Below are 11,141 nucleotides of genomic sequence, written 5' to 3'. Positions count from 1 at the left end.
GTTCTTCCAAGAAGGGTTGTAAGTGTCACCATATACTTCATTTGGCCCAGAATTTTGGTTGTGCATGTACTGGACTTGTTCTTGCTGTTGCTCCTCTTGAGTCTCTTCACTCTGTCCCCATGTGGTTGATGGCTGGCTAATGTTGACCGCTGCAACTTGGAGACTATCAATCCTCTTAGCCATTTGCTCAAATTGTTGTTGAAATTGCTGCTGCATCATCTTGTTTTGAGCTAGGATTGAATCCACTCCGTCTAGTTCCATTACTCCTCTTCTTTGTGATGGTTGGCGGCTTCTTTGATGAGCAAAGAAATATTGATTGTTGGCCACCATGTCCACAAGATTCTGAGCTTCCTCAGCAGTTTTCATTAGTTGTAGTGAACCTCCAGCAGAATGATCTAATGCCTCCTGAGATTTCAATGTCAGACCTTCATAGAAATTTTGCAGCACATCCCATTCATTGAACATCTCTGGAGGGCACTTTCTGATTAAGGCTTTGTACCTCTCCCATGCTTCATACAAGGATTCAGCATCTAATTGTGTGAATGTCTGCACCTCAGTTTTCAGCCTGATGACTCTCTGGGGTGGATAGAATTTGGCTAGAAATTTAGTCACCAAGTCATCCCAACTAGTGATACTTGCTTGGGGAAAAGTTTCAAGCCATTGTGCAGCCTTATCCCTTAATGAGAACGGGAACAGCAGAAGCTTGTAAGTTTCAGGATTCACACCATTGGATTTGACAGTGTCACAGATCCTCAAGAAGGTAGATAGATGTTGATTTGGATCCTCCAATGGTCCTCCTCCAAATGAGCAGTTATTCTGGACCAATGTGATGAGTTGTGGCTTCAGTTCAAAGTTATTTGCATTGACATTAGGGGTGAGAATGCTGCTTCCACAATGTCTAGCATTTGCAAAAGTATAGGAAGCCAATACTCTCCTCTGTTGTGGTGGATTATTAACTCCTTCTCCTGGATTAGATGTATCTCCTTCCATCTCGTGGTATTCTTCCTCAGATTCTTCTTCTCCAACAATACTTTTCCCTCTTTCGGCTCTTCTTAACCTCCTGAGAGTTCTTTCGTCTTGTTCATGAAAATTGGGTATGGCTCTTTGTGTACCTGACATACAAGCAGAACATAAGAGCACACAAACCAGTGATACTTCAATCTACTGCTAGAATGAAGTTTTAGTTAGCTTAAGCAAAAATTCAAACAGTTAGTGGGTTAATCAAAGGTTAAAGAAAGATAAAGAAAAAGTGCTCGATCTAGATCACCACCTCACTTAATCATTGTCAATCTAATCAATCCCCGGCAACGGCGCCAAAAACTTGATGAGATATTTTGATGAGAAACGAATCTCTCCCAAAACACCCAAAACTAGCCGGCAAGTGTACCGGGTCGTATCAAGTAATAAAAACTCACGGGAGTGAGGTCGATCCCACAGGGATTGAAGGATTGAGCAATTTTAGCATAGTGGTTGATTTAGTCAAGCGAATCAAGTGTTGGTTGGGTGATTTGTGATTTGCAGAATGTAAATTGCATGAAATCAAAGAGAGCGGGAAAGTAAATTGCTGAAACTTAAAGAACAAGAAATTAAATAACAGAAACTTAAAGTGCAAGAAATGTAAATTGCAGAATCTTAAAGTGCAAGAAATGTAAATTGCTTGAAATGTAAAGGGGATTGGGATGTGGATTTGCAGAATTTAAACACAGAAAAGTTGAATTGCATTAAACAGAAGAGGAAAAGGGGATTGGGATTGAACCGGATCTTGAAGTAGTAAAGTAAATGAAGAGGAAAAGCAATAAACAGGAAATAGAAATGAGAAATTCAGATCTCAGGACCCAGAGACTAGAAAACCAAGTCTAGATCTCAATGCCTTCCTAGATCCAACAAGAACAATAGCAAGGAAATTGTAAATTGCAAAGAAAAGAGATGAAGATCAAGTAACCGGAAATGAAATTCAATTAACAGTAAAGTAAAGAAACAGAGAGATCCAAGATTGAGATTGAAACAGAATTTCTTCAATTCTCCAATCCAAGATCCAAGACAAAATTGTAAATGAAAATGAAAGCAATGAAAGCAAAGAAAATTAAAGTTCAAAAGCTCTCCGAAAACTATTATGAAAATTCCAAAAAGGAAAGCTCCCTTCATAAATTGAATTCTATCCTATTTATACACTTTCCAAAATGATCTTCAAGCCTTGAGTTGGGCCTTTGTCCTTGGTGGAATTGGGTTGAAAGAGGCCTTGGTTGATTGCTCTTTGAAGATTGAAGAAGAACCGAAGTGAACCAATTGAACCGGAAATGGAGTTAGCCAACGTTGGTCTTCAACGTTAGGGTCAAAGTTAGGGGTCTAACTTTGACCCTAACTTTTCATATCAGCAAACCACATCCTTCTGGTATGGACGTTGGCGGCAACGTTAGGGGTCTAACTTTGACCCTAACGTTGGCCTTGCTTGGTGTGATTGGCGCCAACGTTAGCCTCCACGTTAGGGGGCTAACGTTGGCGCAAACGTTGCCTACTCCCCCATTGTGATTTAAGTGCCAACGTTAGCCTCCAAGTTAGGGGGCTAACGTTGGCGCAAACGTTGGTGGCCCAGGGAGAAACTCTCAAGTTCCAACGTTAGCCTCCAAGTTAGGGGGCTAACGTTGGAGCTAACGTTGGCTACTTCCAAAGAGTGATTCACATGCCCAACGTTAGCCTCCAAGTTAGGGGGCTAACGTTGGGGCTAACTTCATGCAACCCGGTTCAATTTTCACTTATTCCATTGTCCTCTCTTCATTCCTAGCCATTCCTCTTTGCTTCAACCTTTCTCCAAGCCTTCTTCACCTATCATTGATCAACCAAACTAATCAAAGTTTTGCTCAAAATCATGAGGTATTCAATCTTCCACAATATGCAACAATTATAGCTTAAAACCTCATGAAATGGCATGAATTCACATATGGTTGGTTCAATCAAGGGAAACATGAAATTCTACTCAATTAGCTTGCTTGTAGCTTAAGAAAGTGCATAATTCTAATGAAAACAAAAGAAAAAGACTAGCTAAAATGGGCTAAGATGACTTGTCATCATAAGGTTTTATTACTTGGACGACCCAGTGCACTTGCTGGTTAGTTATGCGAAGTTGTGAAGTTATGTTTGGACCATGGTTCTGTGCATCCGTTTGTGGTGCCATTGCCAGGGAAAGAACGAACAAATAATTTTACAAATCTAAATCTGAGTGATCACGATTTCGCATACCAAGTTTTTGGCGCCGTTGCCAAGGATTGTTTGAGTTTGGACAACTGACAGTTCATCTCGTTGCTCAGATTAGGTAATTTTCTTTTTTGTTTTATTCTCAAAAATTTTTCAAAAAAAAATTTCTTTCAAAAATTTCTCATCTGTTTTCGAAAATTATTCTAAAATTTTTTTAAGAATGAATTCTAGTGTTTCATAAAGCATGTTGAAGCCTGACTGGCTGTAAAGCCATGTCTAAATTCATTTGGACTGGTACTCCCAACCCAATATTATCAAGAGCAAGCTAGTTGTTACTAATCCACCTGCTGCTGTTCCAGATCCACCTGATTTACATGCTAAAGCTTGACTGGCTATTAAGTCATGTCTAACCCTCAGATTGGAGTTTTAGACTAAGAATGCAAGATTCCTAAAATTCATATTAAAAATTTTGGAATCCTTATTTTTCTTTTTCACAAATAATTTTCGAAAAATCCAAAAATATCATAAAATAAAAAAAAAATATTTCATGTTTCTTGTTTGAGTCTTGAGTCAAATTGTAAGTTTGGTGTCAATTGCATATTTATTTTGCATTTTTCGAAAAAAATTATGCATTCATAGTGTTCTTCATGATCTTCAAGTTGTTCTTGGTAAATCTTCTTGTTTGATCTTGATGTTTTCTTGTTTTGTGTCTTTTCTTATTTTTCATATGCATTCTTGAATTCTTAGTGTCTAAGCATTAAAGATTTCTAAGTTTGGTGTCTTGCATGTTTTCTTTGCATCAAAAGTTTTTCAAAAATATGTTCTTGGTGTTCATCTTGACATTCATAGTGTTCTTGCATTTATCCCATATTTTGATCCAAAATTTTCATGCATTGCATCATTTTCATGTTTTTCTCTCTCATCATTAAAATTTCAAAAATAAAAAAAATATCTTTCTTTTTTTTTCTTTTTTTTCTCTCATAAATTTCGAAAATTTGAATTGACTTTTTCAAAAATTTTTAAAATCTAGTTGTTTTTATGAGTCAAATCAAATTTTCAATTTAAAAATCCTATCTTTTTCAAAAAATCTTTTTCAAAAATCAAATCTTTTTTATTTTTCTTATTTATTTTCGAAAATTATAAAAATATTTTTCAAAAATATTTTTCTTAATTTTATCTCATAATTTTCGAAAATATCATCAACAATTAATGTTTTGATTCAAAAATTTCAAGTTTGTTACTTGCTTGCTAAGAAAGATTCAAACTTTAAGTTCTAGAATCATATCTTGTGATTTCTTGTGAATCAAGTCATTAATTGTGATTTTAAAAATCAAATCTTTTTCAAAACTAATTTCAATCATATCTTTTCAAAAATATCTTTTTATCTTATCTTTTTCAAAATCATATATTTTTCAAAAATTTGATTTCAAAATATCTTTTCTAACTTCTTATCTTATCTTTTCAAAAATTGATTTTCAAATTTGTTTCAACTAACTAACTAACTTTTTGTTTGTTTTCTTATCTTTTTCAAAACTACCTAACTAACTCTCTCTCTCTAATTTTTGAAAATCTCTTCCCTCTTTTTCAAAAATTCTTTTTAATTAACTAATTGTTTCAATTTTTAATTTGATTTCATTCCTAATTTTCGAAAATCACTAACCCCTTTTCAAAATTTTATCCTCTCACCTCTCATCTTCTTCTATTTATTTATTCATCTACTAACACTTCATCTCACCCAAATTCAAACCCCCTCTTCCATCTATGTTCGAATTTTCTCTTCTTCCCTTCTTTACATTACATTCTTTTCTTCTTCTACTCACACAGGGGAACCTCTATACCTGGGTAAAAAGGATCCCTATTATTATTATTTTTCTGTTCCCTTCTCTTTCATATGAGTAGGAGAAAGGACAAGAACATTCTTGTTGAAGCAAACCCTGAACCTGAAAGGACTCTGAAGAAGAAACTAAGAGAAGCTAAAATACAACAATCCAGAGACAACCTTACAGGAATTTTCGAACAGGAAGAGGAGATGGCAGCCGAAAATAATAATAATGCAAGGAGGATGCTTGGTGACTTTACTGCACCTAATTCCAATTTACATGGAAGAAGCATCTCAATTCCTACCATTGGAGCAAACAATTTTGAGCTTAAACCTCAATTAGTTTCTCTGATGTAGCAGAACGGCAAGTTTCATAGACTTCCATCTGAAGATCCTTTTCAGTTCTTAATTGAATTTTTGTAGATCTGTGATACTGTTAAGACTAATAGAGTAGATCCTGAAGTCTACAGGCTCATGCTTTTCCCTTTTGCTATAAGAGACAGAGCTAGAGTATAGTTGGACTTTCAACCCAAAGATAGCCTGAACTCTTGGGATAAGCTGGTCACGGCTTTCTTAGCCAAGTTCTTTCCTCCACAAAAGCTGAGCAAGCTTAGAGTGGATGTTCAAACCTTCAGACAGAAAGAAGGTGAATCCCTCTATGAAGCTTGGGAGAGATACAAGCAACTGACTAAAAAGTGTCCTTCTGACATGCTTTCAGAGTGGACCATCCTGGATATATTCTATGATGGTCTGTCTGAATTAGCTAAGATGTCATTGGATACTTCTACAGGTGGATCCATTCACCTAAAGAAAAAGCCTGCAGAAGCTCAAGAACTCATTGACATGGTTGCTAATAACCAGTTCATGTACACTTTTGAGAGGAACCCTGTGAGTAATGGAACGCCTCAGAAGAAATGAGTTCTTGAAATTGATACTCTGAATGCCATATTGGCTCAGAATAAAATATTGACTCAGCAAGTCAATATGATTTGTCAGAGTTTGAATGGAATGCAATCTGCATCCAACAGTACTCAAGAGGCATCTTCTTAAGAAGAAGCTTATGATCCTGAAAACCCTGCAATAGCAGAGGTGAATTACATGGGTGAACCTTATGGAAACACCTATAACCCCTCATGGAGAAATCACCCAAATCTCTCATGGAAGGATCAACAAAGGCCTCAACAAGGCTTTAATAATGGTGGAGGAAATAGGTTTAACAATAGTAAACCTTTTCCATCATCCACTCAGCAACAGACAGAGAACTCTGAACAAAATACTTCTAATTTAGCAAACTCAATCTCTGATCTATCTAAGGCCACTGTGAGTTTCATGAATGAAACAAGGTCCTCCATTAGAAATTTGGATGCACAAGTGGGCCAGCTGAGTAAAAGGATCACTGAAATCCCTCCTAGTACTCTCCCAAGTAATACAGAAAAAAATCCAAAAGGAGAGTGCAAGGCCATTGATATAACCATCATGGCCGAATCCAAGGAAGAAGGGGAGGACGTGAATCCTAAGGAGGAAGACCTCCTGGGACGTCCAGTGATCAATAAGGAGATTCCCTCTGAGGAACCAAAGGAATCTGAGACTCAACTAGATACCATAGAGATTCCATTAAACCTCCTTATGCCATTCATGAGCTCTGATGAGTATTCCTCTTCTGAAGAGAATGAGGATATTACTGAGGAGCAAGTTACCAAATACCTTGGTGCAATCTTGAAGCTGAATGCCAAATTATTTGGTATTGAGACTTGGGAAGATGAACCTCCCTTGTTCACCAATGAACTGAGTGACCTGGATCAACTGACATTGCCTCAGAAGAAACAGGATCCTAGAAAGTTCCTAATACCTTGTACCATAGGCACCATGATCTTTGAAAAGGCTCTGTGTGACCTTGGTTCAGGGATAAACCTCATGCCTCTCTCTGTAACAGAGAAACTGGGAATCTTTGGGGTGCAAGCTGCTAAAATCTCATTAGAGATGGCAGACAATTCAAGAAAACAGGCTTGTGGACAAGTAGAGGACGTATTAGTAAAGGTTGAAAGCCTTTACATCCCTGCTGATTTCATAGTCCTAGATACTGGGAAGGATGAGGATGAATCCATCATACTTGGAAGACCCTTCCTAGCCACAGCAAGAGCTGTGATTGATGTTAACAGAGGTAAACTAGTTCTTCAATTGAATGAGGACTCCCTTGAGTTTAAAACTCAAGGACATCCTTCTGTAAACATGGAAAAGAGGCACAGTAAGCTTCTCTCAAAACAGAGTCAACCAGAGCCCCCACAGTCAAACTCTAAGTTTGGTGTTGGGAGGCCACAACCAAACTCTAAGTTTGGTGTTGAACTCCCATATCCAAACTCTAAGTTTGGTGTGGTAGTCTCAATAATGCTCTGAACATTTATGAGGCTCCATGAGAGCCCACTGTCAAGCTATTGACATTAAAGAAGTGCTTGTTGGGAGGCAACCTAATTTTTATTTCTCTAATTTTATTTTATTGTTATTTCATGTTTTATTAGGTTCATGATCATGTGGAGTCACAAAATAAATAAAAAAATTAAAAACAGAATCAAAAACAGCAGAAGAAAAATCACACCCTGAAGGAGGATCTTACTGGTGTTTAAACACCAGTAAGGAGCATCTGGCTAGCGTTTAACGCCATAACAGAGCATGGATCTGGCATTGAACGCCAGAAACAAGCAGCATCCTGGCGTCCAGACGCCAGAAATGCGCAGTGAAGAAGAGCTGGCGCTGAACGCCAGAAACAAGCATCTGGCTGGCGTTCAACGCCAGAAATATGCTGCATCTGGGCGTTGAACGCCCAGAACAAGTATCAATTCGGCGTTTAAATGCCAGAATTGCATGCAAAGGCATTTTACATGCCTAATTGGTGCAGGGATGCAATTCCTTGACACCTCAGGATCTGTGGACCCTACAGGATCATCTTAGCATCTGTGGACCCCACAGGATCCGCACCTACCTCCACTCACTCTCTTCCCTCTTCTCAATGTTCATCCTCTCTTTCCAATAAACACTCTTCCCCAAAACCCTTCACCAATCACCTCAATCTCTCTTCCCTATCACCACTTCACCACTCACATCCATCCACTCTTCCCTATAAACCTACCTCATAAACTCCACCTACCTTCAAAATTCAAAATCCATTTCCCACCCAAAACCCACCCTTATGGCCGAACCTTACCCCCCTCCCTTCCCTATATATATCCCTCCATTCTTCCTCCTTTTCACACAACACAACCCTCTCTTTCCCTTCTTGGCCGAATACACCTCTCCTTCCTCTCCTCCATATTTTCTTCTTCTTCTTCATCTATTCTTTCTTCTCTTACTCGAGGGCGAGCAATATTTTAAGTTTGGTGTGGTAAAAGCATAAGCTTTTTGTTTTTCCATTACCATTGATGGCACCTAAGACCGGAGAATCCTCTAGAAAAGGGAAATGGAAGACAAAATCTTCCACCTCCGAGTCATGGGAGATGGAAAGATTCATCTCCAAAGCTCATCAAGACCACTTCTATGATGTTGTGGCCAAGAAGAAGGTGATCCCCGAGGTCCCTTTCAAGCTCAAGAGAAATGAGTATCCGGAGATCCGACATGAAATCCAAAGAAGAGGTTGGGAAAGTTCTAACAAACCCCATCTAACAAGTCGGAACTCTAATGGTTCAAGAGTTCTATGCTAATGCATGGATCACAAGGAACCATGATCAAAGTAAGAACCCGAACCCAAAGAATTATCTCACCATGGTTCGGGGGAATTACTTAGATTTTAGTCCGGAAAATATAAGGTTGGCGTTCAACTTGCCAATGATGGAAGAGAACGCACGCCCCTATACAAGGAGAGTCAACTTTGATCAAAGGTTGGACCAAGTACTCATGAACATATGTGTGGAAGGAGCTCAATAGAAGATTGACTCAAAAGGCAAACCAGTTGAACTGAGAAGACTGGACCTTAAGCCTGTAGCTAGAGGATGGTTGGAGTTCATTTAACGCTCAATCATTCCCACTAGCAACCGGTCTGAAGTTACTATAGACCGGGCCATCATGATCCATAGCATCATGATTGGAGAAGAAGTAGAGGTTCAAGAGATTATACCTCAAGAACTCTACAAGGTGGCTGACAAGTCCTCCACTATGGCAAGGTTAGCTTTTCCTCACCTCATTTGCCATCTATGCAATTCAGCTGGGATTGACATAGAAGGAGACGTTCCCATTAAGGAAGAGAAGCCCATCACTAAGAAAAGGATGGAGCAAATAAGAGAGCCCATTCACGGATCTCAAGAGATGCATAAAGCTCATCACCATGAGATCCCAGAGATGCCACAAATGCATTTTTCTCCACAAAATTATTGGGAGCAAATCAACACCTCCCTAGGAGAATTGAGTTCCAACATGGGACAACTAAGGGTGGAACATCAAGAGCACTCCATCATTCTTCATGAGATTAGAGAAGATCAAAAAGCAACGAGGGAGGAGCAACAAAGACAAGGAAGAGACATAGAAGAGCTCAAGGACATCATTGGTTCCTCAAGAAGGAAACACCACCATCACTGAGGTGGACTCATTCCTTGTTCTTATATTCTCTGTTTTTCATTTTCTTTATGTTAAGTGCTTATCTAAGTTTGTGTCTTATTACATGATCATTAGTATTTAGTAACTATGTCTTAAAATTATGAATGTCCTATAAATCCATCACCTCTCTTAAATGAAAAATGTTTTTAATTCAAAAGAACAAGAAGCACATGAGTTTCAAATTTATCCTTGAACTTAGTTTAATTATGTTGATGTGGTGACAATGCTTCTTATTTTCTGAATGAATGCTTGAAGAGTGCATATATCTTTTGAAGCTGTTGTTTAAGAATGTTAAATATGTTGGCTCTTGAAAGAATGATGATAAGGAGACATGTTATTTGATAATCTGAAAAATCATAAAAATGATTCTTGAAGCAAGAAAAAGCAGCAAAGAACTAAGCTTGCAGAAAAAAAAAAGGCGAAAAAAAATAGAAAGAAAAAGCAAGCAGAAAAAGCCAAAAGCTCTTAAAACCAAAAGGCAAGAGAAAAAAGCCAATAGCCCTTAAAACCAAAAGGCAAGGGTAATAAAAAGGATCCCAGGGCTTTGAGCATAAGTGGATAGGAGGGCCTAAAGGAATAAAATCTTGGCCTAAGCGGCTAAACTAAGCTGTCCCTAACCATGTGCTTGTGGCGTGAAGGTGTCAAGTGAAAACTTGAGACTGAGCGGTTAAAGTCAAGGTCCAAAGCAAAAGAAGGGTGTGCTTAAGAACCCTGGACACCTCTAATTGGGGACTTTAGCAAAGCTGAGTCACAATCTGAAAAGGTTCACCCAGTTATGTGTTTGTGGCATTTATGTATCCGGTGGTAATACTGGAAAACAAAGTGCTTAGGGCCACGACCAAGACTCATAAAGTAGCTGTGTTCAAGAATCAACATACTGAACTAGGAGAATCAATAACACTATCTGAATTCTGAGTTCCTATAGATGCCAATCATTCTGAACTTCAATGGATAAAGTGAAATGCCAAAACTATTCAAGAGGCAAGAAGCTACAAGTCCCGCTCATCTGATTGGAGCTATGTTTCATTGATATTTTGAAATTTATAGTATATTCTCTTCTTTTTATCCTACTTGATTTTCAGTTGCTTGGGGACAAGCAACAATTTAAGTTTGGTGTTGTGATGAGCGGATAATTTATACGCTTTTTGGCATTGCTTTTAGTATGTTTTTAGTAGGATCTAGTTACTTTTAGGGATGTTTTTATTAGTTTTTATGTTAAATTCACATTTCTGGACTTTACTATGAGTTTGTGTGTTTTTCTGTGATTTCAAGTATTTTCTGGCTGAAATTGAGGGACTCGAGCAAAAATCAGATTCAGAGGTTAAAGAAGGACTGCTGATGCTGTTGGATTCTGACCTCCCTGCACTCAAAGTGGGTTTTCTGGTGCTACAGAACTCAAAATGGCGCTCTTTTAATTGCGTTGGAAAGTAGACATCCAGGGCTTTCCAGCAATATATAATAGTCTATACTTTGGCCAAGTTTAGACGACGTAAAAGGGCGTTGAACACCAGTTCTACGCTGCTGTCTCGAGTTAAACGCCAGAAACACA

At 38.3% G+C, this 11,141-nt stretch overlaps 1 non-coding gene across 1 annotated transcript; it reads right to left on the bottom strand.

Annotated features, from left to right (window-relative positions):
• Positions 1-5,617: 5,617 nt before the first annotated feature.
• LOC148548010 (small nucleolar RNA R71) lies at positions 5,618-5,725 on the bottom strand. Its single transcript, XR_015897611.1, has one exon. It is a non-coding gene; the product is annotated as a small nucleolar RNA R71 (small nucleolar RNA).
• Positions 5,726-11,141: the final 5,416 nt, after the last annotated feature.

Source organism: Arachis ipaensis, chromosome B8 (genome assembly GCF_059453495.1).
Source record: "Arachis ipaensis isolate K30076 ecotype BB chromosome B8, ASM5945349v1, whole genome shotgun sequence".
In the NCBI taxonomy this organism is placed as follows: Eukaryota; Viridiplantae; Streptophyta; class Magnoliopsida; order Fabales; family Fabaceae; genus Arachis; species Arachis ipaensis.
Note: the sequence above shows the minus strand (reverse complement) of the source record. Positions and strands in the feature narration are given on the sequence as shown.